We start from the raw sequence: 23417 nt of genomic DNA, 5'->3' as shown, positions 1-23417 counted from the left end.
AGCTTCTTGCCCAAATGGCTAACCAATTTCATAAGGAACCTCTTTGATGTCCATCATCCTCTTCAAATAGATTGGTGCTGCCAGGAGCAGATGTGTCTCATTGTTGAGAAAAGTCCCAAGTTCTTAAAATATTTTAAATGCCACATTCTGTGACATAAAATTTGTATCAGTAGAGCAAGATTCATACCAGTGCAAAGTATTCATATTTATAGTATATCCCCCTTTAACTGTAAGCAAACGTTTTTAAACAATCATTTAGGGAATTTGGGTGTTGTTGTCTAAACTACTTCCTGCTGGTTGGGAATGCTATTAATCAGGTCTGTCATGGGGTATCCTGTGTGGTAGGTCCATCTCAGTCAGCAGTCCTCAAGCTGTCATATCCAGATGTTAGACCATCTGGACCATCATTTTAGGGTTTTTTGTTTTTGATCAAAGTACATTAATCTGGAAGGAATCCTTAGATTCTCATCCTCTGTGGAAACAAAAGTAGAACCTCTTTTTTCAAAGCGGTATATCCTTAGACCCAAATTTTTAAGTCAAGATACCTTTAAAATATATATGTTGGTTTATCTTAGCAGCTCGTACAGTAAAATGTCTCTCTGTACTTAGCTCATTCACAGTCCAAAAATTCTAAGAAAACACAATAATATACATAATCCAGACTTTCTGTGTATATTCCATATTTATGTGGCTTATGTTTCTTCCTCTGTGACTGTCTGTACTCTGTATCTTTGAAGATTTTGCTTTATTTTTAAAAACAATTTACTTTTTTTTATAACACTCTATTATCTTTTTCTTTTCCTCCCCTCTCTCAAGCCCACACACATTTATCCAACACTCTGACCCATTTAGAGGTCATATCTATCTGAATTTGTCTTTATTGTATATCTGTAGTAATTTTCTGACCAGGAATGCTTTTACAATGGTCAGCAGTTTGTTTGCCCTGGCTCTGGATACTGGTTCCACCTCTCTCAGGTTTTCAATATGGCAGAAGTAGTTCACCACTTGTTCTGGAACTACTTAGTGGGAACTGTCCTCATCACCTCAACTCTGGGTCACACCATGCAGCATATAAACCCTTTTTTATCTGAGTAAAAGCTAAATTTGCCATGCAGGGCATAACATGGACTGGAAATAGCTCTTTGTATGTATGGTGGTGGGAATGAGCCATGCTTTCATGCCTGTGCTCTCCTAGCAGACCAAATCCCCGTGCTTGCCCAGACCAAGCTGCAGCATGGTCTCAGCTACTTTACTTCTCCGAGTAGTCACATGAGCATCTAAACCCCAAGGGAGTGCCAGGCATCCATCACAAATATTTCAGATCACGTTGATGTGCCATTCTGTTGACAGAAGCTGCTTGGCCAATAAATTAAGCATATTGCTATCTAATCCTCATATCCTAAACTAACCCATCTCCATTAATCTGCGCATCACCATGAGGTCGTGGCCTACCGGCAAAATTTTTAGCAGGCTCCAGTGTAGGTGTCTGTCTCCTGTGGCAGCTATATGGCTTCTCTTTGACTCTGCTTACTCTCTCTATATATCTTTTCCAGCCTAGCTATGTTCTGCTAAACCACTGGCTGAAACATCTTTATTCATTAACCAATAAAAACAACACATATGCAGAAGGACTTCTCACACTAGGAAATTATTAAAGAGTATTGTTTTTGAATTTCTCTGTGGATTTTTCCAACCCTGTAATATATGTTTCCTTTACCCTAACTCATCTTAAAAGTTTGCTTGCTTACTGGATTGAGCTTATTTGATTGATTTATTAATTTGTTCACTTATCTACTACTATACATCCTGCAAATTTTAGTTTTCTTTAGGTCTCTTGTTTGCGAATTTCTTAATCCATGAACAGGGTTCTCTTAAATATTTTCTGAAATGCTATAGAAGTATAGCACACAAACACACACACACACGTGTGTGTGTGTGTGTGTGTGTGTGTGTGAATAATTCACTTTGTCCATGATTATCCTGCAAGGTCTTTGTCTGTTTGAAAAATCAAAAGACAGCTTTGCAGATATAATTGTATTAGTTGACAGGTATTTACTTTTAATTCTTGAAAGCTACTATTAACTTTGTTTTAGACTTTAGAGATTCTGCTGAGAGATCAGGGATAATTATGTTTATGTATTTTGGCAAATTCTTATTATTATGTCAAACATTCTTTCTTTTATCTGTAGTATTAGTAATTTTAACAATAATTTTAAATAGAGCATTTTCTTTTGTAATGCCTTTTGTAGTTGAATATCCATTTAGTTTCTAGATTTGGAAAATTTTGGTAATAATTCCACAAACCAGGTTATCTTTTACTTTGCTTGGTATCTCAAAACCTATGGTACCCCTGAGGATCCTTAGATTTTATCTTTTGATCATTTCCCAAATTCCCAAATTTTGTGTTCATGATTTCTGTTTTTTTGTCTTTCATTTCTCTCTGGATATAAATTTTCCTCATCCTTGTGTTCAGGACCATATTGATTTTTGTTTGTTTATTTATAGATTCACCTATGCTCTCAGCCTTTCTTTTCACAAGTGGTTCTATTAAATTTTTTGAGTTGTTCCATTCCAAAATATCTTAGCCACATTTAGGACCATAAACTTGCTAAATCTGCTGCTTAAGGTCATGAAGCAGGGTCTTACCTCACCTTTTTTTTCTTTTATCATTTTTTTTCTGAGCTCACAGCTAATTTTATAAATGAAATATTTGAAGGCCCCATCAATATTTGAATCATTTTGGTGAAGAGAATTTATTTATTAAGGAGTTGAAAACTTTCAGAAGTATTATATTCTTGCCTCCTTCATATAATTTTGGGTTTTACATTGTTATTTATTCATGTACTATGTTGTATATCTTGTTGTGATTTTTATCTGGTGTTATTCCTGAGAGATATAATGTTCTGAGTGTTTATATCACAACTATTACTCTGAGGAGAGAAAGCCACCACCAGTAACTAAAACAGTCAGCAACAGCCAGAGTTTTAGTTTCATGACACTCCACTGGAGATATCAACTCAATCATCAGTGTTTGAAAATAAAGTAACTATGATAGTTATTTATAATCAAAATGTATACATAATTAGAATGAAATTCTTTATAATTAAGTAGTGAAAAGGATGATAGCCTGGGAAAAGGAAACATATAGAAGAAAACAAAGAGTAGAAAAGATATGGGATAAACCTTTAAGAAGTGACACTGTTGTTGGAAAGATGGCTCATTAGTTGAGTGTGCTTGATGTTCTTGCAGAGGACCTGTGTTCAGTTTCCAGCATCCACATTGGCAGCTCACAACTACTTGGAATTACAGCTTCAGGGAATCTATTTCCTCTTCCTGTTTCTGTGGACAGTTGCTTTCCTGAATTATAGCATAATTCATTCAGGCACAAACATATACACATAAACAAAAGCAAAAAATGTGAAGAAGTAATACTGAGGGAGAGTATAAAATGTACAGTAGAAAGCATAAAAATGAAACATATCTTTCTTATAGGAAACAGGATGTATCTATCTTATCAAGCTTGATATCTACAGCTTGCCTTGTCAGGAGGTGGAGTGAGAACAAGCCTTTATACGTTTATATCCATAACATCCAAATAAACTAAACCAGAAAAAATTGAAGACCGAGTTTCATCTCCTCTTCCCAGACAGAATGAATGCATGTGGAGGAGTCACCCACAAATTGCTCTTACCAAGTCACCATAATAATGTACACCTGTTTTAAGGTCTCCTTCCACCACAGCATCTTTTTATCCCACCAAAGTATTCTATGTATGTTCTGTGTGAGAAATTTTTGAACATAATTTGTTTTTGTTGATCTCTGTGTCACTCTGAGAATGTTCAAAATATTCAAGCCACAGTGTTGTGTAGGATGAATCTCTGATTGATTCTTATAAGGCCTGGACTCACAGTTCTCTGCTTTAGCACTTTCTTCCCAACTTGTATTAACACAAGGATGAGCCTTCGTCTCTCAAGCTAGTTCAAGATTTAGTTCCACTGGTGTGTTACCCTTAGCTTATCTCATGGGCCTGGTGGCACCTTTCACACAAGAAGATATGAATGCTTCTGTTAATTAGAGGTCATGTATCCATCAGTTTCCAATGCTCATACTGATTCTCAAGATGTTCCCATGATTATACAGAGAAGATGGGTGAAATTTGGGGATTTGGATTTTTAAAACATACTGTCTTAGCCACTCTCCAGCTGAGAAGTGTTACTGCATGTCATCTCCTAAGGCCATACCCCTACATACATGAACAACCTGTGCAGTGCCAATGCAATATTACTGCCACTTGTCTACTTTGTGGAATACAGATCTCTGACCTTAAACATCAGTTTGGTAAATCACAGGTTGATATGACCAGTTCCGTTTTCAACATTGAAAAACCATACTTTATTAATAAAGTTGATTTATTATAAAGTTGCTTCTCTTTCTATTGGTTATTTTAATTACATGCATTCCAGATTATTAAAATGAGATTTTGGGAAATCACCAAGTTGCAATAAAATCAGATCACATGATATATGTTGTTTAAATTTGTTCTATTAACCAAATAATATTTCATAAAAATTATTGCATTCAAATGTTACCTTTGCATTTATGAATGTATTTTACTGTGTTGAGCACCTTAGTTCGTATCGTCACATTTTTATAAGCAAAACCAATGGAAGGGTAATTAATTACATGCTGGATGATAGAATTACTTTATTTTAAAGCAAACTGAGTGTGTGTGTGTGTATGTGTGTGTTGGTTATTGTTAAAACTTGGGATAGAATAAGGAAGCCTTCTTTATTCCTTCTCTTCGTAATTACTTCTTATACAAGAGTTTATTGTACTATCATCTCTCCAAAGATAACTTCCCTGTCCACTCACAATACCCTGCTTTAAGAACACCTGGTCACTATTTTTAAAACATAGTATGCACAGATAGATAGATAGATAGATAGATAGATAGATAGATAGATAGGTAGATAGATAGATAGATAGATAGAATTAGTTATATTTATTTATTTTCTTACTTTAGTCACTTGTACATATATAAGTTCAATTAAGACAAGGTCCCATTTTTTTTCCTTCATTTGTGTTCACTTTAAGCATAGAAGTATGGAAATAAACCAGGAATTCAGTAAATATTTGTTAAGTAAATATCCTCTATATAAAGGAAAAATTTGTTAAGCAATTGTAGATTTCTTTTTTATTTATTTATTTATTAAAGATTTCTGCCTTCTCCCTGCCACCACCTCCCATTTCCCTCCCCCTCCCCCATCAAGTCCCCCTCCCTCATTATCCCTAAGAGTAATCTGGGTTCCCTGCCCTGTGGGAAGTCCAAGGACCACCCACCTCCATCCAGGTCTAGTAAGGTGAGCATCCAAACTGCCTAGGCTTCCACAAAGCCAGTACGTGCAGTAGGATCAAAAACCCATTGCCATTGTTGAGTTCTCAGTAGTCCTCATTGTCCATTATGTTCAGCGAGACCGGTTTTATCCCATGCTTTTTCAGACCCAGGCCAGCTGGCCTTGGTGAGTTCCTGATAGAACATCCCCATTGTCTCAGTGTGTGGGTGCACCCCTCGCGGTCCTAGATTTCTTCACCCAAAAAGAACTTTACTCATTCACCTGAGGTTAGATGATCTAAGCCAATAAAGGATTAGACAGTCATGGGCACATAGCTGCAAACCCAGCATTAGTACCCAAGAGCTGAGGCAGGATAATTGTGATTATGAGTATATCAGGGATTGTTAGAGTCTCTGTTTCCAAATAAATAAAAAATTAGCAAGGTTGTTCTAAAAGGGAAGTTCTAAAAGATATTTATTTGAAGAAAGCTACGTATTTGATTAAGGCTAGCAATGTGTATGTACCCACTTCCCCTCTGCTGACTTTCCCAAGATTGTGAAAGAGAGCAGATGTGGGTTTGACCAGGCAATGCCAAGTCAGCTCAAGCACAATGATATAAATATACAAGGTTTTCTTGCTGGCAAAGGCAAATGGATAATTCTATGGGCTTGGAAATCTTTACAAGATTTTTCTAGTTCTATACACCTAGATGAGATGAATTTACCATCTCTCGGTCCTCCAAATGTATGGCACAATTTATACACTTTATGAACAAAGTCAAGTGAAGGGAGCTGCTAACAGGTGATATAATCTGAATCTAATATGACATATTATGATATAAACTTAATGTATTAAACTTTGCATTTCATGGAAGTCACAGGTGCTTCCATAATAATAGTCCACATAATGAGAGCTTCTGGAACCTCTACTGGATTTTCCAAGCTTACTCTTCATTAGTCTCAATTCATCTAAGCAGTTCCAGTAAGCCCAGAAAGTGAATAGAAAAAGTAACTGTTGTATAAAGACGAACACTCACAATTTCATTATACCAGGTGGTCAATCTTTATTAGTCAGAGCACTGTAACTGTTAATCCTTCATCTTTGGCTCTCCATGATGAATGGTACCTGAGCAAGAAGTTAAAAAATGCAAATAGCACATCGTCAATATGCAACAGGGACAGGAAATAAGGGCAGGAAGTATGAAGGTGTGTATTAGTCACACTTATCACTGTGAGTGGACACCTAATATGAGTTTCTTAAAAGAGGATCACAGATTCAGAGTTTCCATTTCACAGTCTTTGGCTCTGCTGCTTCTGTGCCTATGGTAAGGCTAAACCTCAATTTTTTTTTTTTTTTTTTTTACTATGAAGAGAAAGCACAGACCCAGTGGGAGACAGGACCTGAGCAAGACACTGGCACAAGGACAAGATAGTGATGTAGTATCTTCTACAGAGAGGTCCCATATTCTACTTTTTCTAGATCACTCCTAAATAACATCACCAGAAGTATACAATATCTTCCACAATGAATTTTTGTAATATATTTCATAGTCAAATCACAATGTTTCAATCCCGCCTTCAGTGACTAATGATTGTCTTATTAGTCAAAGACATCCAGTGAATCTCAAAGTATCCTAATTGTTACAATGTTTCAAACTACCAAGACAAGTATATCCTCTGAGACTCAAGATATTCTTTTCTATGAGACCTAATGCAGTATAAAACTAAAACTATGTATTACTCACACATAAAAACACATGATATACATTCTCATTTTAGGAAGATAATGGGAAAGGAATTTAATAAAGCAAGGACAAGATATAGGAAGTCACATAGTAAATCTAGGTCCATTTGGACCTTAGCATTCCATTCTTTCTAGTTGCAGCTCACATGACCTCTCTGTTGGTATAACTCTATCACTTCCCCCAGCTTTCCTTAAGTACATTCTCTATTCATGGCATCTGTAGCTTATAGGGCTACCTGGGAAGTTTATACCCACATTTGTGTATGTCGTACTTTCTCCTTGAGTGTTTCTCTTTATCCCAACCCTTATTCTTAAACCTATATTAAAATATCTGTAATAAATTCTACACCTCTGTTTCAAACTGACTAAGTGTAATTAATTCCATTGAGGTCTATAAATGATTATAGGAACTCCTCAAGCTGCTGATAGTTACGTTATGAAGCGATATCTCTATCCCTTACATCTACATCATCTAGGGCAGTGGGTCGAGACCCCCTTGGCCAACCACTATCACCAAAAATACTTACATTACAGTTCATAATAGACACAAAATTACAGTTATGGATTATCAACCAAAATAATGTTATGGTTGGGGAACTGTATTAAAGGGTCACAGCATTAGGGAGGTTGAGAACCACCAGGGACTCCTGGAATCAGTTATAAGTCTCCTGGGTTTAGTAGTCTCGTATGTCAGATTTTTTCTTTCAAGACATAAAATAGATCCTTTCTGTCTTTGAAAGTGTTAAGTGATAATTGTACTGTTAGTCTGATGGGCCCACCTTTTTATATGATTTGGTTTTTCTAGATCGCTACCTTCAACATACTTTCTGCTTTTTATATTAACTAGTGTTTTGGGTAGAATATAATGAAGTGAGGTTCTTTTCAAGTCTTATCTTTTTGCTGAACTAAATACATTCTGTTTCTGTAACATTTGGTCATCCCTGGAAAATACTGTGAATCTTTTGAAAATATTTTTAATGCTTTTAGATAGATATTCTTTTTCTTTGCCCAGTAACCTCTATATTTTATCTTTTCATTGAGAATCATGTGAGAGTTCACATTGCTTCTCCTTTTACCTTTGTCCCGGTTGGAATTTTCTAATTCATTTACTTTGTCTTCGAGCCCAGATATTCTGTCCTCTCCTAGATCAATTCCACCAATGAGGCTTTCCGTGTAGCTTTGCAATTGATTATGCTTTTTCCTTTCCAGAATTTCAGGTTGTATTTTCTTCAGTATTTTTATCACTTTTTTCTTTTTGTTTCTTATCATAAGAGCAATTTTTTCTTTCTTTATTTATTTTTATTTATTTATTTGTTAAAGATTTCTGCCTCCTCCCCACCACCACCTCCCATTTCCCTCCCCTTCCCCCAATCAAGTCCCCCTCCTTCGTCAGTCCTAAGAGCAATCAGGGTTCCCTGCCCTGTGGGAAGTCCAAGAACCACCCACCTCCATCCAGGTCTAGTAAGGTGAGCATCCAAACTGCCTAGGCTCTCACAAAGCCACTACATGCAGTAGGATCAGAAACCCATTGCCATTGTTCTTGAGTTCTCAGAAGTCCTCATTGTCCATTATGTTCAGCAAGTCCGGTTTTATCCCATGCTTGTTCATGCCTTGGTGAGTTCCTGATAGAACATCCCCATTGTCTCAGTGTGTGGGTGCACCCCTCGCGGTCCAGAGTTCCTTACTCATGCTCTCTCTCCTTATGCTCCTGATTTGGACCTTGAGATTTCAGTCCAGTGCTCCAATGTGGGTCTCTGTCTCTTTCTCCTTTCATTGCCTGATGAAGGTTAATATTCAGGAGGATGTCTATACGTTTTTCTTTGGGCTCCCCTTCTTATTTAGCTTCTCTAGGATCACGAATTATAGGCTCAATGTCCTTTATTTATGGCTAGAAGCCAAATATGAGTGAGTACATCCCATGTTCCTCTTTTTGGGTCTGGCTTACCTCACTCAGGATAGTGTTTTCTATTTCAGTCCATTTGTATGCAAAATTCAGGAAGTCATTTTTTTTTACTGCTGAGTAGTACTCTAATATGTATATATTCCATACTTTCTTCATCCATTCTTCCATTGAAGGGCATCTAGGTTGTTTCCAGGTTCTGGCTATTACAAACAATGCTGCTATGAACATAGTTGAGCATATACTTTTGTTGTATGATAGGGCATTTCTTGGGTATATTCCTAAGAGTGGTATTGCTGGATTCAGGGATAGGTTGATTCTGACTTTCCTGAGAAACCGCCACACTGCTTTCCAAAGTGGTTGCACAAGTTTGCATTCCCACCAGCAATAGGTGAGTGTACCCCTTTCTCCACAACCTCTCCAGCAAAGGCTATCACTGGTGTTTTTTATTTTAGCCATTCTGACAGGTGTAAGATGGTATCTTAAAGTTGTCTTGATTTGCATTTCCTTGATCACTAAGGAAGTTGAGCAAGACCTTAAGTGTCTTTTGGCCATTTGAACTTCTTCTGTTGAGAATTCTCTGTTCAGCTCAGTGCCCCATTTTTAATTGGGTTTATTAGCCTTTTACGGTCTAGTTTCTTGAGTTCGTTATATATTTTGGAGATCAGACCTTTGTCAGTTGCAGGGTTGGTGAAGATCTTTTCCCAGTCAGTGGCTTGCCTTTTTGTCTTAGTGACAGTGTCCTTTGCTTTACAGAAGCTTCTCAGTCTCAGGAGGTCCCATTTATTCAATGATACCTTTAATGTCTGTGCTGCTGGGGTTACACGAAGGAAGTGGTCTCCTGTGCCCATGTGTTGTAGAGTACTTCCCACTTTCTCTTCTATCAGGTTCAGTGTGTTCAGACTGATATTGAGGTCTTTAATCCATTTGGACTTGAGTTTTGTGCATGGTGATAAATATGGATCTATTTTCGTTCTTCTACAGATTGACATCCAGTTTTGCCAGCACAATTTGTTGAAGATGCTCTCTTTTTTTCCATTGTATACTTTTAGCTCCTTTATCAAAAATAAGGTGTTCATAGGTTTGTGGGTTAAAGTCAGGGTCTTCTATTCGATTCCATTGGTCGACTTCTCTGTTTTTATGCCAGTACCAAGCTGTTTTCAATACTGTAGCTCTGTAATAGAGTTTGAAGTCAGGGATGGTAATGCCTCCAGACAATCCTTTATTGTATAAGATTGTTTTGGCTATCCTGGGTTTTTTGTTTTTCCATATAAAGTTGATTATTGTCTTTTCCAGATCTGTGACAAATTTTGATGGGATTTTAATGGGGATTGCACTGAATCTATAGATTGCTTTTGGTAGAATTGCCATTTTTACTATGTTGATCCTCCCAATCCAAGAGCAAGGGAGATCCTTCCATTTTCTAATGTCCTCTTCGATTTCTTTCTTCAAAGACTTAAAGTTCTTGTTAAATAGATCTTTCACTTCCTTGGTCAGAGTTACCCCAAGATATTTTATGCTATTTGTGTCTATTGTGAAAGGTGATGCTTCTCTGATTTCCCTCTCTGCTTCCTTATCCTTAGTGTATAGGAAGGCAACTGATTTTTTGGAGTTGATCTTGTTTATCAGCTGTAGGAGTTCTTTGGTAGAGCTTTTGGGGTCGCTTATGTATACTATCATATCATCTGCAAATAACGAAAGCTTAACTTTTTCCTTTCCAATACGAATCCCTTGATCCCCTTATGTTTTCTTATTGCTATTGCTAGAACTTCAAGCACTATATTGAAGAGGTATGGAGAGAGTGGACATCCTTGTCATGTTCCTGATTTTAGAGGGATGGCTTTGAGTTTTTCTCCATTTAATTTAATATTAGCTGTCAGTTTGCTGTAAATAGCTTTTATTATATTTAGGTATAACCCTTTATCCCTAATCTCTCCAAGACCTTCATCATAAAGGGGTGTTGAATTTTGACGAATGCTTTTTCAGCATCTAATGAAATGATCATATGGTTTTTTTCTTTCACTTTATTTATATGGTGAATTAAATTGATAGATTTGCGTATGTTGAACCAGCCCTGCATCTCTGGGATGAAGCCTACTTGATCATAATGAATAATTTTTTTAATGTGTTCTTGGATTCGGTTTCCAGTATCTTATTGAGAATTTTTGCGTCGATGTTCATGAGTGAGATAGGCCTGTAATTCCCTTTCTTGGTTGGGTCTTTGTGTGGTTTTGGTATCAGGGTAACTGTAGTTTCATAAAAAAATTTGGCAATGACTCTTCTGTTTCTATATTGTGAAATACATTAAGAAGTATAGGTATTAGCTCTTTTTGGAAGTTCTGGTAGAATTCTGCATTGAAACCATCTGGTCCTGGTCTTCTTTTGGAAGGGAGATTTTTTATAGCAATTTCTATTTCTTCTAGACTAACAGGTCTATTTAGATCATTCACCTGGTCTTGGTTTAGGTTTGGTATATGGTACTTATCTAAAAAAATGTCCATTTCATTTGCATTTTCCAGTTTTGTGGCATACAGGCTTTGTAGTAAGATCTAATGATTCTCTGAATTTCCTCTGTGTCTGTGGTTATGTCCCCCTTTTCATTTCTGATCTTATTTATTTGCATGTTCTCTCTCTGTCCTTTAATTAGTTTGGATAGGGGTTTGTTGATCTTGATGATTTTCTCCAAGAACCAACTTTTTGTTTCATTGATTCTTTGGACTGTTTTCTGTGTTTCTATTTTGTTGATTTCCACCCTCAGTTTGATTATTTCCAGTCTTCTACTCCTCCTGGGTGCGTCTGCTTCTTTTTTTTTCTAGAGCTTTCAGGTGTGCTGTTAAGTCCCCAATGTATGCTTTCTCCATTTTCTTTAAGTGAGCAATTAGTGCTATGAACTTTCTTCTGAGCACTGCTTTCATCGTGTCCCATAGGTTTGAGTATGTTGTCTCTTTATTTTCATTAAATTCAAGGAAGACTTTAATTTCTTTCTTAATTTCTTCCTTGACCCAGGTGTGGTTCAGTAGTTGGCTGTTCAGTTTCCATGAGTTTGTCGGCTTTCTGGGGGTAGCATTGTTGATGACTTCTAACTTTAATACGTGGTGATCTGATAAGACACAGGTGGACAATGATATTTTTTTGTATCTGTGGAGGTTTCCTTTGTTTCCAAGTATGTGGTCAATTTTCGAGAAGGTTCCATGAGCTGCAGAGAAGAAGGTATATTCTTTTCTATTTGGGTGGAGTGTTCTATAGATGTCTGTTACGTCTCTTTGCTTCATTACTTCCAACAATTCTCTTAATTCTCTATTAGGTTTCTGTCTGATTGACCTGTCCATTGGTGAGAGAGGTATTTTGAAGTCTCCTACTACTAGTGTGTGTGGTTTGATGTCTGCCTTGAGTTTTAGTAATATTTCTTTTACATAAGTGGGTGCTTTTATATTAGGGGCATAGATATTCAGGATTGAGACTCATCTTAATGAATTGTTCCTTTTATGAGTATAAAGTGTCCATCTCGATCTCTTCTGATTGATTTTAGTTTGAAGTCAGTTTTGTTAGAAATTAGTGTTGCCACACCTGCTTTTTTCTTAGGACCATTTGCTTGAAAAACCTTTTCCCAACCCTTTACTCTGAGTAGATGCCTGTCTTTGTGGTTGAGATGAGTTTCTTGCAAACAGCAGAATGTTGGATCCTGTTTTCGTATCCAATCTCTTAGCCTGTGTGTTTTTATAGGTGAATTGAGACCATTAATATTAAGTGATATTAATGACCAGTGATTGATTACTCCGGTTATTCCTATTATTTTTGGTAGTAGAGTTTGTGTGTCTCCCTTCTTTGAGTCGTGCTGGTGAAGGGTCGCTAGATGCCTGAGTTATTGTAGGCAGTGTTGGCAATGTTGGATTCCTTGGGTTGTGATTTTCCTTCTATTACTTTCTGTAGGGCTGGATTTGGCTACGTATTGTTTAAATTTGTTCTTATCCTGGAATGTCTTGCTTTCTCCATTGATAGTGAACGATAGCTTGGCTGGGTATAGTAGTTTGGGTTTGCATCCATGGTCTCTTAGTTTCTGCAGTACCTCTATCCAGGACCTTCTGGCTTTCATGGTTTCCATAGAGAAGTCCGGTGTAAGTCTGATCAGTTTACCTTTATAAGTTACTTTCCCTTTTTCCTTTGTAGCTCTTAATATTCTTTCTTTAATCTGTATACTTTGTGTTTTGATTATAATATGGCGAGGGGATTTTTTTTTGATCCAGTCTGTTTGGCGTTCTATATGCTTCCTGAATATTCAAAGGAATATCTTTCTTTATGTTGGGGAAGTTTTCTTCCATAATTTTGTTAAAAATATTTTCTGGGCCTTTGAGCTGTGCCTCTTCTCCTTCTTCTATCCCTATTATTCTTAGGTTTGGTCTTTTTATTGTGTCCCATATTTCCTGAATGTTTTGTGATGAGAATTTGTTGACTTGCTGTTTTCTTTTATCACTGCGTTTATTTTCTCCATGTTGTCCTCAGAATCTGGGATTCTTTCTTCTATCTCTTGTATTCTATTGATTATGCTTGTTTCTGTAGTCTCTGCTTGTTGACCTAGATTTTCCATATCCAGCTCGTCCTCAGTTTGTGTTTTCTTCCTTGCTTCGATTTTAGTTTTCAATTCTTGAACTGTTTCCATGACCTGTTTGATTGTTTTTTCTTGGTTTCCCAGGGTATCATTTACGTATTTACTCATTTCTTCAAACTTTTTGTTATACTTCTCATCCATTTCTATAAGGGCATTATTTTACATGTTGTTTAAGGGCCTCTATTGCTTTCATAAAGTCAATTTTTTTCCACCTCTTCTGTGTAAGGGTGTTCAAGTCCTTCTGTTGTAAGATCATTGGGTTCTGGTGTTTTTATGTTGTTTTTCATATTGTTGGGTGAATTCTTCCCTTGGCGCCTGCCCATCTCTTCCTATCGATGCTATCTAATGGGTCTTTTAAAACAGGAACAGGTTTCCCTGCTGGCCAAGGGCCCCGCTTACAAAGTGCCCTCACTCCGTTTCCTGGATCCTGCCGTGGGCCAAGATCTCTCTCATCTCTCAGAAGGATCTTCAGGACAAGGACCAGGCTCACCGTTCACCAGGGACCTCGCCAACATAAGGCGAACCCCTCTGCAGGGCAGCCACCAAAACAGTGAAACTCCCGCTGCCCTCTGCCCCGAGCTCCTGACCCAGCATCCAATCAGGCTATACTGGGTGATCCTGCGGAAGGGAGGGGGAGTGAAGGAGGGCCCTGGGCGCAAACTGGGATGTGCCAGGGAGAGAGAGGTTGCAGCAGAGTAGAAGCAGCCCCAGCAGCGGGTACCAGCCCTCACAGGCTAACGGGGGGGGGGAGGGCGGTCAAGGGGATCCGGGAATGCCCCCGCTCTGTTTCCTGTGTCCCGCCATGGGCCTAGAACACTCTCTCCACTCAGGAGGGTCTTCAGGGACAGGACCCGGCTCCCCGTTCGCCTGTGGACCTCACCAATAAAAGGCCTCTCATTCTGCCGGCCAGGCCCCAAAAAACCTACTTGATTTAATTGTAGTGGGGCGATCTGCTTTCAGTGTGGGCTTCACTGTTTCATGCCTGGACTATTCCTGCCTTTTTAAATCCTGCCTTTACTGTCTCTGTTCAGTTGTTTGTACACTCATTTAAGGGCTTATTTTCTTCCTTGTCTTCCTTAAACTTCTAATCATAGAAATTGTTCTTCTGAGTTCTCTGTCTGGAATTTCATCTAATTGACTTATTATGGATGCTATTACTGTAGAATTAGTTTAATTTTGAATTAATCATGCCTTTTCTTTTTCTTATATTACAAAATATGGATGTACACTTCTGAAGTTATTTAATTGCTTGCTTTATTCTTTTAGCAGCAATGCTCTTTAACCAGTGGTATTTAAAATGTTCAAGTGTGACCTAGATGTGGTAGAGTTGAGATGCAAAGTACATACTATTTTGGGTGGAAACTGGAGATGTAGCTCACCAATTAAGAGCATGAACTATTCTTCCAGAAGACACAGATTCCATTCATAACACTCACATGACAACTTAAACTATCTGTAACTCTAGTCCCAGGGAAGCATGTTGTGCACAGACATACATGCATATATGCAAACAAAAACCCATATAAATAAAATAATACATATTTTAAAATATTATTAATTAGCATATAAATTTCTTGCTGTAGCAATATCTCCAATTTTATTACAAGCATTTCCTTTCTTCTTCCCACCATATATTAACTGTTATAAATAATGGTTTCCATGATGATATTTCTACACATGTATACATTGTGGGGTCTTTTTTCCAGTTTTTCCTCTTCCCATATCTGTTGTTAACCCTTCCTCAGAATAGACCCTACTGTAATTTTCTGTCATTTTGTAAATATCTAGTATCTGAATAAGAGAGAAAATTGGAGTATTTGTCTTTGTGAGTCTGGCCTATTTTTTTAATATGATGATTTTCAGTTTGACTAATTTTCCTGCAAATGATACAATTTCATTCTTTTCTATGAATAAGTAATACATTGTTGTGTATACATACCCATTTCCTTTATTAGTCTATTAATGATAGCCTTGGTTATTATTAATACTACCACAATAAGCAATAAGTATTCAAGTACTTCAATTGCCTGCTGACTATGCTTTTCTTTTAATTAACCAGTTTTATTTATTTATTTAAAACTTCCTCCTCCTCCCATGCTCCTATTTCCCTCCCCCTCCCCCACTCCCCATCACCCTGCTCTTCAGTCCTAAGAGAAGTCAGGGTGCCCTGCCTTGTGGGAAGTCCAAGGCCCTCCCTTCCATCCTAGGAAGGTGTGCATCCAAACAGATTGGCTCCCCAAAAGCCAGTACATGCAGTAGAATCAAAATCCAGTGTCATTATCATTGGCTTCTCAGTCCGCCCTCGTTGTCAACCACATTCAGAGAGTCCGGTTTGATCACATGCTCATTCAGACCCAGTCCAGCTGGCCTTGGTGAGCTCCCACTAGATTAGTTCCACAGTCTCAGTGGGTGGTCACACCCCTTGTGGTCTGACTATGCTTTAATCAGGCATATGTCTGAAGTTTTAATCTAATTAATCTTAATCAATAAAAACCAGAGGTCAGATATCAGGGTAAAAACCAGGTAAATAAGAGAACTGGGAGAAAGTGACAATTGCTTCCTAACTTTCTCTGTTCCTCCATCCAAAAGGGCACAATTATTCTTTCCACCCCACCTTATCACTTCCTGTCTCTCTGTATAGTCCTCCAGACCTCCATGGTTAATGACTGACTAGCTCTGCTCTCTGACTCCAAACAAGCTTTATTTGTCAGAACACAAAATATCAATCAACATTTCCCCCCTTTTTGTATAAATAAAAAGCAAAGGTTTTAACTAACATAGAAAAAATATATACAATAAGTAAGACAATTATATGCAAATAATTACAGGCACGAATTACATTAACAATGTTCAGCACATTGACAAACTCAGAGAAATTGCTCCGTTATCTATCCTGTCTTGGTGAGTCCAAAGTGCTGTACCTATTTCACTTTCTATCCTAACATGTATGACCAACCCAGAACTATTTTTTATGTCTTTCAAACTTCTACACTTTACCTCCTTTGTAAATTTCTTTTTTGACTTTGGTAACAAAGAAAACTATAACTATAACTATCTAGTCTTTAACTCCATCAGAGACATGAAAAAGAAATATTGCCTGAATAAATAAGAAGTTTAGAGCAAACAACTTCCAAACTTATAAAATTACTGAAACAGTTGGCTTCCCAGAAAATCATCAAGTTTCCTCTGTGACATAGGGGCATCCATCTTCAGACTGCAGGCATAGAATATTGGGCACTGAAAATATTGAAAGACTGTCCTATCTTGTCCTGACAAAGATTGGTAGTTGCTTTCTTTTGTGTCCTGCTTTTCCAATTTGGACAGCATACTGTCAACTGTTGAGGCAAGAGCAGTTTCTTGTCCATTGGCTACCTTTTGCTGCAAAGAAAGAAAACTCCATATGAAGTTTCACTGATGCCCATTATCTTTTCTGAAGTAGACTGGTACTGCTAGGAACAGACATGTCTAACTGTCATTAAAAATACAATAGTTCTGCACTCTGACCCCAAGCAAGCTTTATTTGTTAGAAAAAAACAAAATATCACACAACATATACCTATTAGCCATATCACAGGATTATATAGTAGTTCTGTTTTTTTTTATTCTTTTTTAATTAAAATTTCCAACTGCTCCCCGTTTCCCATTTCCCTCCCCCTCCTCCCACATATTGTCCCCTCCCCCACTCCCCTCCCCCATCCCCACTCCTCTTCTCCTCCCCCCAGTCCATTCCCCCTCCCTCTCGATACTGAAGAGCAGTCCAAATTCCCTGCCCTACAGGAAGACCAAGGTCCTCCCACTTCCATCCAGGCCCAGGAAGGTGAGCATCCAAACAGGCTAAGCTCCCACAAAGCCAGTTCATGTATTAGGATTGAAACCTAGTGCCATTCTCCTTGGCCTCTCGTCAGCTCTCATTGTCCGCCACATTCAGAGAGTCCGGTTTTATCCCATGTTTTTTCAGTAGCAGTCCAGCTGGCCTTGGTGAGCTCCCAATAGATCGGCCCCACTGTCTCAGTGGTTGGGTGCACCCCTCATGGTCCTGACTTCCTTGTTCATGTTCTCTCTCCTTCTGCTCCTCATTATAACCTTGGGAGCTCAGTCCGGTGCTCCAGTGTGGGTCTCTGGCTCTATCTCCATCCATCGCTAGATGAAGGTTCTATGGCGATATGCAAGATATTCATCAGTATGATTATAGGATAGGTTCATTTCAGGTTCCCTATCCTCAGGTGCCCCAATGAACTAACTGGGGACATCTGTTTTTAATTTTCTAAGAAATATCTGTCTTGATTCCCATAGTGGTTGTACAAATTTATACTCTCTCAGCACCAGTACTTAACAATAGCCCCCATGATTCTCACTCTTGATAGAATTTTTTGTTGTTGATGGCAACCAATATGACTGAAGTAACACAGGATTTTAATGAATCTTTTATTTGCCTTTTATTTAAAACTAATAATGGTGAGGATTTCCAAATATTTATTTGTCATTTGTACTTCTATCTTTTAAGAATTCTTTTCAATGCCCATACTTAATTTTATGACTTGAGTTGTAATGAATTATTTTTAGGTTTATTTAATCAATTTTACATGTTAAGCTTCTCTAAGATATGTACTTTTTCTCTTTCTGAAGGTTAGCTTTTTCAAACATTTATTTTTGTGGACAGAAACTTTTAATTTCATGCAGTCCCATTTAGTTTTTCTTGCTACTGACTCCTTTGTTATTGAATCTGATAATCAGTGTAATCAAAATATCAAAATACTGTAGATATTCCTTGTGTAGATCTGTGTACCATAGTGCTTTTCCTATGTTTTTATTCAGAAGTTTTGGTCTTAAGCTAATGTATTTTAACATTTTGGATTTTTTTGTGAAGGGGGAGAGGTGCATATCTACATTTATTTTTTCTTCATGTATATTATTTTGTTTTCTTTTTGAGAAATTTATATGTGAACACATCACTCCTGCCTTCCTCCCTCCAACTCCACTAATACTTCAAAAATATATGATCTCATTTTAAATTATATGTGTGTGTATGTACATATGCACATGTGCTGTGTTGGTATATATAAAAACATGTATAAGCAACCTATCAAGTTAATTTAGCATATGTACATGTATCCTTGGCTGGCCATTTAAAGCTAGAAAAATTAGGAAGTAGCTTGTTCTTGTAGGAAACAATTTATTCTTCTTTCCAAAGCCATTGACTACCTCTAATTCTTCATCCAGATATTGGATCACATGGAATTTCATCCATCTATGTTAACATGTCAACTCATGTTGTCATAATGCTTATTTTTCTCAGACAACCATACAGTTGACATTATATGGCCTCATTTTTCCATGCCATGTCTAGAGGACATCACCTAGCAAGAGATGTCTGAGCTTTGGGTTTTTCTGTTCTTTTTAGTTAAACTTTTCCCAGCACTATTTGTGGAGAAAGTAGTCTTTTATAAAGTGTGTTTTGGGCACCTTTGCAATGATCAGGTAGCTGTAGCTATGTGGGATTTTTTTAAGTTATTTAGTTTATTAAATTAATCTACATATCTGGGTTTTGTTGATACTAGGGTGGTTTTTTTTGTCAAAATTACTGTGTATTATGACTTGGATGTGTAGTGTAATTTAGACTGCATCTTTTTTCTACTCAAGATTACTTTGACCTTTCAGGTAAGTATAGATTTTAGTTTTATTTCACCTAATTCTTTAAAGGATACCATTAGAATTGTGATGGAAGTTAAATTAACTGTGACAATAAAATTTGCTAAAATAATTTTCCTTTAATGTCTTTATTTAATGTTCTATGATTGTCTTTTACCCTCATAGGAAGGCATTATTATTTTTTGTTGATAATATTGCATATGAGGGTTTCATTTTGTTTTTTTATCAAGTTTATTATTGCTCTATGAAAAGGCTACTGAGATTTGTATACTGATTTTATCATACTACTTGGTGGTAATGATCATGTCCATAAAATTTCTGCAGAAGTCCTTTAGTTTTTATTAAGAATAAGATCATATCACCTTGCAAAACACAATAATTTATTATTTACTTTGCTATTTCTATTCATTGAGCATATGCATATGACTAATTGAACTTAATGAGATATCTAAAAAGAAAGTATAAAATTGGGAGAGAGGTAGGTTATGGGGAGTAGAGTACTATAAGGGAGAAATGTGGTTAAATGTGATCATATTTTGTTGAATAAATATATTAAATTCTAAAGAAGAAAAATAATTTTGCTTTTAATTATTTGAGATTATAATATTATTATAACATTTCCCCTTTCCCTTTCTCCTTAAAATTCATAGTCTCTCCTTTCATTGCTATATGTGGCTATATACATATATGCATGTATATTCCTGACTATAATCTGATCAGTCTGTATAATGTTACTTTTATGTATGTTGTCCGGGCTAACCATTTGGCATAGGCAAACATCTAGTGTATTCTTCCCTGGGGAAGACCACTTCTCCCATTTCCTGCTTTCCTTGGGTACTTATAGCTTGTTATATAGTTTTGAGTCCTCATGATTTTTCCTACCTACTTCAGCATGCCAACATGTCTAGTATTTGCTCAGCTCTCATTTGCGCAGTACTATTGATGAAGAATTAAGGGCATAGCTACTGACATTACTATAGGAAAATTTTACACAACAAATTCCCTCATCTTCAGGCTTTAGAATCTTTCCTTCCTATCTTATGCAATGCTCTTAGAACCTTATGTATAAGACTGTTTTGTTTTTTTGTTTTTTTTAAGACTGTTTTTGATTGATTATAGTTTTCTGTAATGATCACTATTTGTTGCAGAGAATTTTCCTTGATTGGAGTGAAGACTATACTTACCTATAGGCATAAGGAGAAAATGTATTTTTAATCTGTTTACTCAACTACAGGAAAATAACACTCCATTCTGTAGCAAAATAGTCGGTGGGGGGGGCGACTTAATTTTCAGAGAAAGAGGTAGTTCAGGTATCATCTATGAAGTCAGTTCTCTTCAAAGATATAAAGTCTTTATATATGATTGAGATAACAATATCTGTTATCAGCCTCTTTCATGAGATGGCACCAAGTATATGCAAGTCAAGGCAAGCAGATAGCTCTTGTCTGAGTGTACCAATCTAGAATATAATTATCATGCTTTATTTTACACTAGTTGTTTCATAAACTTAAAAACCTTAATTCCACACTGTAAACCACCTGATCATCTAGAAATGCAGAATATTAAGATAAATATGAGGTTCATCAAAGAATGTAATCAAGTATAAAATACACACTGAGAAACTAACCTCTATTTCCAAAATTAAAATGCAATCATTGATATGCCAAGCATTGGATGGGGACTAAGAGAATGTTTTAGAGAAAGATACAAAGGAATTCGTATATTAGATTGAATAACACCAGGAACAGCACAGACTTTCAAATGGAGTGTAAACAGCTGTTTTTGTGTATCTACCCTACTTATCTCAGTTTAGAACATGAGAAAATAGTTATGATACACAGTAGTCTTCTAAACTATGATCTCTGATAGCCTGGAGAAAGCTGTCCTCAGGTCATAAATAGGAGCACAAATATTAAATGACTGAAATCCAAGCTCTATCTATAGGGCACTGGTGTGCCATACCCTTCAATATTGATTTACAGATAGGGTCATACTGAGATCAATGGAGGTCAACATCCCACTGGCTAAAATGGTTTTCCATATTCATTGGAGATAATCCCATTATGGGCAGCTGGCTAGATTATACTGGATGTGGAAATACTAGAAGAAATAGCTAACTTTTTCCTCCAAACCAGTAGGCCTCTAAATAATTATGACAAGAAAGCAAAACACAAATTTTACAATTGGATTTACCAATATGACAGAAATGTTTCTTAGAATCCAAACTAAACATAATGATATCAACATATTCTGTCATCTGGACATGAGGACCAAAATGTGTGTCTAGTGTTACACATGGAATAGCTGGGCCATGATAAAGTAGGGTTCTGAGACACAATGCCTGGAAAATATTAATTTGGTGTTCACATTGTGTCAAGGGAAAAAATGGCAAGAGGAGCCAGATGTTTACCTTGGCCCCTAGGAACCTTTGGCTTTTGGCAGTAACCTTTTACATGCCACCTGTGACAAGTTTGATACTTCACAAGAGTTTTCTCATCTTTTTGAAGCCTTGAGACCTTATGACAGCTTAGGATAGATTCTTGCAAAATCTATTAATTAAATCCATCTGAGTCAATGTACCTTACTTATTAATTAGAAATAATTCATTTCTTCATACTTCACCATAACAGAGGGGTTTTTTTGAGACAAGGTTTGCCAAAAGAAAATAAGGTTCCATACATAAGAAATGTAAAAAAGTTTCTTAAATAAAATGAGGTTCCATACACAGGAAATGTAGTGCATGACTCTTGTGTGAAAGAAATGTCTTGAAATTCTCTAAGCTATTATAGAAATAAAATAGTACTCCACTCAGGTATGACCCCATGGCACATTTTATAACATTTAGCATATGGATGTGAGAACTCAAAGTACTAATTCTGTTGTGCAGCTTAGCTAGTCATCCCAGGAGTGGGTACAGAGATACTTAACAGGCCTTTCAAGGTTGTTTTCTCCAGTACATGCTGGTAACCATTTCTTTCAACACCCTGCAATCCCAGTACATCAAAACCAATAACAAGACTCTGAACTCAGATTTTTTACTCATTTAAGAACTTCTAAAATATATTTTCTCTATAATTTAGAGAATTTAGTCATGAAATTTGTTTGTTCTTGTCCCTCAACACTGACATTGGACTAATTAGAAAATAAACAGATCCTACAACAGGGTTCCTCAAGTTGTATGATAAATTAGGTATAATCTGACATAGCAATTCTTTCAATGCACTTTTTCTGGCAGGTTAGTTCCCAATAAATTTCAAGGCTGGTATTTGGTGTTTTTTTTTTTTAAGAACTAGTTAAAGGATCTTCTAGATGAAAATTTATTTTGAATAGAAGTCAGACTGACCATCGTACAAGGCTTTTCTCATACCTCATTTGGAGAATGATTTCTATTTCAAACTGCCTAGTTCTAGATGACATGGAAGTATTATTTTTTTGCAGATTGCTAATACAACCATGAAAAAGCTCAAACTGGATCAATAAAAGCATAAACAGCAAGAGTCAAAGGTCATGACACAGAGGAAAGGGTAATGTGGTATTGATCTATCTTTGGGATACACTGAGGAGGCCCGTACTTACACTTTATCCCTCATACTTCAAATCAATTGCTCGGTATGGGCCTTGTTACAATGGTTAGTCAGCTGAAAGCCAATAGTTTTGAGCAAATCCCTTCATCCATTTGTTATAAATTCATTCTCTAATTCTGATGACCTTATCTTTCTATATATAGATTATTCTGGAGATAAGTCTCTTCAGCTCATATTTATAAGATACAGAAACAGAGTAATTCTTCTCACAGGACTCTAGATCTCTAAATACCCACGTAACTACCAATACCAGGTCTTCCTGAAATTAAGTTTCTTTGAATTCTGGGTATGTCTAAGGAACATGATTGTGCTCTACCATCTAATGTCTTTATATAAGCCTAAGAAGACCTAGCTACATAGATAGTTTTACTTCCATTGTTTCTGCATCTGGTTTCCTTTCAAGAATGATCTGTTCTCCTCACCAAGGAAAAAAGTTTCCTTATCACATGTTGCTGACTTACCCACAGAATGGACAAATAAAGCAGAGATAATGCATGACATAGGAAGGGGAAACCCACAGGTGTGCTTGGGAAGGGGCAGTGGGGCACCTCCCCTCTGTACCTCCTTCTTCTTCTAGCACAGTATAAATGCCAGTTCTCCCC

General features: G+C 36.9%; 1 gene segment (V, D, J or C); it reads left to right on the top strand.

Moving 5' to 3' along the window:
• The window catches only part of LOC130872023 (T-cell receptor beta-1 chain C region-like), a 448908-nt gene that overhangs the window by 86619 nt on the left and 338872 nt on the right, over positions 1-23417 (top strand).

This window comes from Chionomys nivalis, chromosome 1, assembly GCF_950005125.1.
Source record: "Chionomys nivalis chromosome 1, mChiNiv1.1, whole genome shotgun sequence".
In the NCBI taxonomy this organism is placed as follows: domain Eukaryota; kingdom Metazoa; phylum Chordata; class Mammalia; order Rodentia; family Cricetidae; genus Chionomys; species Chionomys nivalis.
This window is presented reverse-complemented; position numbering and strand designations above follow the sequence as displayed.